This window comes from Acinonyx jubatus, chromosome D2 (assembly GCF_027475565.1).
Source record: "Acinonyx jubatus isolate Ajub_Pintada_27869175 chromosome D2, VMU_Ajub_asm_v1.0, whole genome shotgun sequence".
Lineage (NCBI taxonomy): Eukaryota > Metazoa > Chordata > Mammalia > Carnivora > Felidae > Acinonyx > Acinonyx jubatus.
In genome coordinates, this window is record NC_069393.1 from 1,447,920 (window position 1) to 1,455,297 (window position 7,378).

Below are 7,378 nucleotides of genomic sequence, written 5' to 3' on the forward strand. Positions count from 1 at the left end.
AGCACGGAGCCCGACGCGGGGCTCAAACCCACAAACCGTGAGATCACGACTTGAGCTGAAGTCGGACGCTCAACGGACTGAGCCACCCAGGCGCCTCTATATATGCTTTATAAATCTGAGGAATTCTGTGGACCTTCCTCCCAGAAAAAGAAAAATCGCATATACGTTCACAGAGCAATGATTTCTTTACAGTTGGAGCCTCTATGCCTGTTGTAGCAAAACAAACAAAACAAAACAAAGGAAAAGGTGTTCCTGCCCTGACTTGTCATCACCAGGTCTCAATCAACCTCCTGGACCCTTTCCCAACCACTTCTGGCCCATTCATTGCTGGGCCCTTCCCTGGAATGTGCTCTATTTTCAGGGCTCTGCTCAGCTTCCCCGAAGTCCTAGCTTTCAACTGCTCCAGCTCTCTGGAATGTTCTTTCAGGTTTCCACAGTGCTTTGCGCGGAACTGTCCCCTGGGTCTGCAGTGGTTCACTGTGTCTCCACCCCTCTCCTCCTGACTGCTGGGGAGGCCGGGACCTGGGTCTCACCGGTCTTTGCAAGCTGGCATCCGGGCAATAGTTAAAACCCGCCTCCTTGATTTATGGAAGATTCTTCTGGAAAGACCGGCTGAGATGAATTAAAATGAATGATGGCAATGAACTAATTCACATTAAACCATTAACGGAAGGTGGTTTAGCTATCGCCCTCGGAGTGGTGGGGGCTTTGTATCTTACATCGGAGATGCTCAGAAGACCAAAGCAGGCATTTTCTGAGGTGTGAGTGATGTGGGAAAGGAGGACTTGCCGAGGCTTCCAGATCACATGGGGCCGGCAGCCCCCACCCCCGGGGTCCGTGCCAGCAGGAACAGAGAAAGGATACTCCGACGCACTCAGTGCCAATCATCCGATCATGAGAGAGACCCCGAGGGGTCCCTCCATCTCTGCCGCCAGTCCTTGGCAAGATTAACGTGGACCAGGTTCGTCAACGAATTAAAAATAGTTTGGGGCCCCCCGGGTGGCTCAGTCGTTTAAACGTCCGACTTTGGCTCAGGTCATGCTCTCACGGTTTGTGGGTTCGAGCCCCACGTCGGGCTCTGTGCTGACCGCTCGGAGCCTGGAGCCTGCTTCAGATTCTGTGTCACCTTCTCTCTCTCTCTGCCCCTCCCCGGCTCGCACTCTGTCTCTCTCTCTCTCTCTCAAAAATAAATAAACATTTTAAAAAAGATAAAAATTAAAATAGAACCACCCTATGACCCAGCAATCGCACTACCCAGTATTTATCCAAAGGATGCAGGAGTGCTGATTCGAAGGGGCACGGGCACCCCAATGTTTATAGCAGCGCTATCGAGAGTAGCAAAAGTATGGAAAGAGCCCAAATGTCTATCGACGGACGGATAAAGAAGATGTGTATACGTACACAATGGGGTAGGACTTGGCGATCAGCAAGAATGAAATCTTGCCATTTGCAACAGTGTGGATGGAACTAGAGTGTATTATGCTGAGTGAAATAAGTCCGGCAAAGACAAATACCATACGATTTCAGTCATGCAGAATTTAAGAGACAAAACAGATGAACATAAGGGAAGGGAAGCAAACATAATATAAAACCAGAGAGGGAGACAAACCATAAGAGACTCTTAAATACAGAAAACAAACTGAAGGCTGCTGGCTGGGTGTCGGGGGGGGGGATGGGCTAAAGGGGCAAAGGGGCATGACGGAGGGCACTTGTTGGGATGCGCGCTGGGTGTTATATCTAAGTGATGAATCACTTCATTCTATTCCTGAGGTCATTATTGTACTGTATGTTAGTGAACTCGGATTTCACTTAAACAAAATAGATACTAAAGAAAAAAGAGTAATCCACCAGCTATACAGAAAGATTTACCCAACCTACCCCCCCATTCTGGAAAGATTGCCGTTTGTTTATCCTCGTACCAAAGATGTCCAGAAACAGATGTCTTGGCTCCACACCGGGCGCCTGACCTGTGCACAGATGAGACACCTTGCTGATTCATTGACTAAGCCAGCCAGACATCGAAGGGCGGAATCGAACTGCCTGCTTCGTGTCCAGCCGCCATGGGACCAGCTCACGGTTCCGTTTTCCTTCCTGTCTTTCTTTCTTTTGCTTTTCTATCGGACGAAACATTTGAATCTGAGAGTAGCGCATAATACTGTGTAGGGAGCTCCGCGTCCCCCTCCGGATTATAAGGAAGTTCTCAGGGGGCGCCTGGGTGGCTCAGTCGGTGGAGCGTCCGACTTCGGCTCAGGTCATGATCTCGCAGTTCGTGGGTTCGAGCCCCGCGTCGGGCTCTGTGCTGACAGCTCAGAGCCTGGAGCCTGCTTCGGATTCTGTGTCTCCCTCTCTCTCTCTCTGTGCCCCTCCCCTGCTCATGCTCTGTCTCTGTCTCTCAACACTAAATGTTAAAAAAAAAAAAAAAAATTTAAGGCAGTTCTCGAAAACGAATGGATTTGCTACAGCCTGGCCCCTGCCCATGCCAGGAAGAGGGACCAGAGTGGGCGAGGCATTGGGGTCTGCCCTCTTGTCACTCGGGAGATCTAGTTCACTCGGAGATCCGGCTCTCCTCCTCCCCCAGCTTCTCAGCCTGAAACCACAAGCCGGTCTCCTTCTCCGCACTCTCCACGGAATTGCCACCGTGGATGATGCTTCTGCCACCTTGGATGCAAAAGGCCCCACGGACGGCCCCAGGCTTGGAGTCCGCAGGGATGGTCTCCCCAAGCGTCACTCGGGCTTCACTGCATCCAGCCGCTCCCAGACCATGACAACCCCAGGCCCCGATGACACGCGGGCCGCCAGGTCGCCACGGAACAGACGGCCCTCCAGGTCAGTGTAGGGTTCCCTGGGAAGGTCCCCAGAAGCCTGGATCCATTTCAGGGCAATGGAGACAGGATCTGTTTCGCTCAAAACGCTTGAGGATCTCTCCCTCCAGCCTGCGCTGGGCCCCCGCAGGCTTGATGGCCGGGAAGGGGCGTTCGCTGCTGGCCACGGTCCCCTCCAGCCGCTCTGGCTACACCCCTCGTGGTTCATGACTCTTTTTTTTTTTTTTTTTCAATTTTATTTTATTTGTGGTAAGGACACAACAAAAGATCTACCCCCCAAACCGGTTTTTCAAGGTCAAGGCAGTACGTTAGGCACTGAGTTATACAGGATATCTCTAGCTCATTCTGCGTAACTGAGACTCTATGCTCATTGATTAGTAACTTCCCATTCCGCTCCCCCCCCCCCCCGGCGACCACCAGCCCCCTCTGATTCTGTGAACGTGACCACCGTATGCACCTTCTACGGGCATGCCTCGTTTTATGATATCTAGCCTTGTTGTGCTTTGCAGATATCGGGTGTTGTTGTTTTTTTGGGTTTGTTTTTTTTTTTCGGGCTGAAGGTTCAAGACTTCCATGGAGGAAGTCACTGCAGATGTGGAAACAGCAAGAGAGCCGGACTCCGAAGCGGAGCCTGAAGACGGGACTGAAGGGCTGCCTCTCATGATCAGACTTGAACGGATGAGGCGTTGCTTCTTAGGGACGAGCAGAGAAAAGTGGCTTCTGGAGCTGGAGTCCACTCCCGGTGAAGATGCTGTGAAGTCTGCTGAAATGACAACAAGGGATTTAGAATTATCACATAAGCTTAGTTGAGAAGGCAGCGGCAGGTTTTGAGAGGATCCACTCCGATTTTCCAAGAAGTTCTACTGGGGGTAAAATGCTATCGAACAGCATCGCGGGCCACAGAGGAATCGTCCTCGAACAGAAGAGGCAATCGATGCGACAAACTTCATTGTTGTCTCAAGAAATGGCCACAGCCACCCAGCCTTCAACAGCCACCACCCTGATCAGTCAGCAGCCAACAACATCGAGGTGAGACCCTCCCCCGCAAAAAAGATTACGACTCGCCGAAAGCTCAGATGATGGCGCTTTTAGCAATAAAGTATTTTTAAATTAAGGTCTGTACGTTGTTTTTTTAATGTTTATGTATTTTTGAGAGAGAAGGGGGTGGGGAGAGGGAGACGGGACGGGGGGGGGGTGGCGGGGAGGGGCAGAGAGAGAGAGAGAGGGAGACACAGAATCCAAACCAGGCTTCAGGCTCTGAGCTGTCAGCACAGAGCCCGACGCGGGGCTTGAACTCACAAACCCGTGAGATCATGATCTGAAGCAAAGCCGGCCACTTAACCGACTGAGCCACCCAGTTTTTTTAGACATAATCCTATTGCACATTTAACAGACCACAATCTGTAGTAAATGTACTGTAAAGTGTAAACATAACTTTTCTACGCCCTGGGACACCAAAAAATTTATTTGACTCGATTATGACATTTGCTTGATTGCAGTGGTCCTGGAAGAGACCCCTCCATATCTCCGAGGCATGCCTTTAGAAGCGGGGTCCTGAATTACTTGCTTTTTCTGCGTCTGGCTTATTTCACTCAGCATAATGTCCTCGAGGTTCATCCGTGTTGTTACGTATTGCAGACTTTTCTTATTTTAAAGGTTGGATTGTATTCCGTCTTGTGTGTATTCCCCGTTTTCTTTATTCCTTCGCCTGTTGGTGGACATTTGGGTTGTCCCCACCTCTTGGGCTGCTGTGGAAAACACTGCCGTGAACACGTGGGCACGAATCCTTGAAGGCCCAGATTCGGTTCTTTTGAATAAATGCCCAGAAGCGATCGCTGGGTCCTGTGGTCGTTCTGTTTTTAATGTCTCCAAAGAAGACGCACAGGCAACCAACAGGTGTACGAAAAACAAAGGCCAGCGTCACTAACCGTCGGGGCAATGCGACCTGAGACCACAATGGGATGCCCTTTCACACCTGCTGGGATGGCTGTTATCAAAGAAAGAAGACAGCGAGGGAGGCGGGGCATGTGCAGAAATTGGAGCCCCGTGCGCCTTCCACTGGGAGCCCCGTGCGCCTTCCACTGGGAGCCCCGTGCGCCTTCCACTGGAGCCCAGTGCACCTTCCTTGAGAATGCAAAATGGCGCAGCTGCCGTGGAAACAGCCTGGAGGCTCCTCTGTACTTTTTGCGGATCAGCATAGCTGGAATCCTCACTTCTGTGAACACGTTTTGCTTTGACCTGGAGGCAGCCCCTCTTCTAAAGCTCGAGGATAACACCCTCCACAAACAGGGGCGGCTGCTAAAATACGCAGACTTCAGAAGCAGGTGACTTCTTAGGGTTCGAGGGGTGTGCTGGGTAGGGAGAGGGGGAGGAGGAGGTGGGGGAGGTCTTAGAGCTGTTTGCCCCTCCCGCCTCCTCAGATCTAGATAGGGGGAGCTCTCTGCAAGGCCACCTGCCTTGTAGGGGCAGGGAGGTCTGCTGGGCCTCCTGGCACCTACGGCCAACGCGGCATCACAGGGCATCCCCCAGGGCATCAAGACCACCAACAGGCAGCAGGAGTAGAGGGCATCATGTGGACGCCGGAGGCCTTCCCTGCGCAGGTGACCCTCCCCGCCTGGACCCCGGTTGCTTTGGATCCACAACATCCCGGAAAGCTAAGGATGAGATCTCAGAAATAGAAAAGATCCAGAATGGGACGCCCAGGCCAGCTTCAGGCACAGTTTATGTCCGCAAAAAGACAGCTGGCTTGCTTGCTTTTTTATTTTTTATTTATTTATTAACATTTATTTATTTTTGAGAGATCATGAGCAGGGGAGGAGCAGAGAGAGAGGGAGACACAGAATCCGAAGCAGGCTCCAGGCTCCAAGCTGTCAGCACAGAGCCCGACGCGGGGCCGAACACACAAATCGCGAGATCAGGACCGGAGCCGAAGTTGGGCGCTTAACCGACTGAGTCCCCCAGGCGCCCCCCAAAAACAGCTTTCTATCTATCGATCATCTCTCTATCTATCGTCATCCATCTCCATATGCAATTATAGCAAGTTTATTAGGGATTTAATGTCTTATTTGCTAGGCTTTCCTTGGCCAGCGGGGGGACAGGTGCACCAGACAGAGCTGGAGCCCCCGCGGACACGGGTGGCCTGGTGAGGTGAGAAGCAGGGCTCATCTGGCTGGGCTGCAAGACTGTCCTTGGACCAGCACCCACCTCCCACCTGTGTACAAGGAACTGGGTGACACAGAGCAGGTGGCCTGGGACAGTGCTGACTTCCCGTGTGCCCTAGGTTTGTCACTCAGCAGGCTGAGCCCGTGGTGCTGGTAATGAGGACAGCAGTGCCCGGATGTTCACATCCCCAGTGTCATCACCGGGTCCTTGGGAAGGAAGCCAGGCAGGTGCTCTTACCCCAGAAGCCACAGGAGCAGAGCCTGTCCCTGGAGAGGCTGACCGTGTGACACATCTGGGACCCCCACGGAGCGGGCAAGGCCATGTTGGCGGAACAGGACCAGCAGGGATTCCTTGGGTCTGTCTGGCTCCCTGCTCTGGGGGGAGGAGTGGGGCCTAGGGAGACCGCCCCGTTCCGCACACCTCTCCTGCACCAGGTCGTCCCCGCCTTTCTGGTCACTTGGACTCTGGGCCTCCTGGGCTCTGAGCACGGCTGGCCCGGGAGGACCTTCCTGCTGTTCCAGGCTGCCCTCTCCCGTGAAGCACAGGTACTGCGCGGCCGAGCGGCAGGGACTCCAGGGAACCCACTGCAAACCCTGTGCGGCCCTCTGGCAACCTCCGGGCGCGTCTGAGCCCCGTGTCCAACCCACCAACTCTGCGTTCCCCTTGGCTGTTCGGGACGGCCCCCCCAAACGGAAGCAGATAGGGTCCCATTTTCACATCAGAAGCCAGGGCCCTTCCGCCTCCTCCGGGCAGTACTCCGGGGAGGCCCTGGAAGCCCAGCCCCTCCAGAGCTGGGCTCCATACACACTGCAGCCCTGCTTTCCTTCCGCCTTCCCCCCACCCTCACCCCCGGCGCGGTCCCGGGGGCTGCACACCCCTCTGTGGAGCCGCTCCCCGCCCCCCCCTGGTTGGGGGAGCCTCTCAGTCCTCTGCCCAGATTTGGCCCCCCGGGGGCATGGCAGGACCTGAGGGGCAGAAAGAAAGATATGGGGCTACTTATTCCCCTGGCCCCACTGCATGATGGGCTTTAGGCTGCTCCCACCCCACCCTTTCCTCTCCCTCCACATCTCTCCTCCCCGTCCCTCCCCTAGTCTAGTAACCATTTCCTGTCCTTACCCCTGAGGCCAGGTTACCCCTCCTTCCCCCTCCTTCCCCCTCACTGCTCCTTGCTTGTCTGTGCTCATGTTCTTGGTTTTCCCGCAGCACTGGAGTCAACTGTCTTTGTCCCGCTGGGCCTCTTGGGGCCTCTCTAACCATAGCCCCCTCCTCTCCCCACGACAGCCCTGCACAGCCCTGCAGCCCTGCTCTGCCCCAGGCACCGCTTGCTCTAAACCAGTGGTCCCCCACTTGGCCTGGGGTGGGCCGGGCATCCCCACATGATCCCAGCACAGCAA

General features: G+C 54.2%; 1 pseudogene; it reads right to left on the minus strand.

Moving 5' to 3' along the window:
• Positions 1 to 2,545: 2,545 nt before the first annotated feature.
• LOC106984035 (nucleoside diphosphate kinase A-like) lies at positions 2,546 to 6,306 on the minus strand (annotated as a pseudogene).
• Between the last annotated feature and the right edge of the window lie 1,072 nt (positions 6,307 to 7,378).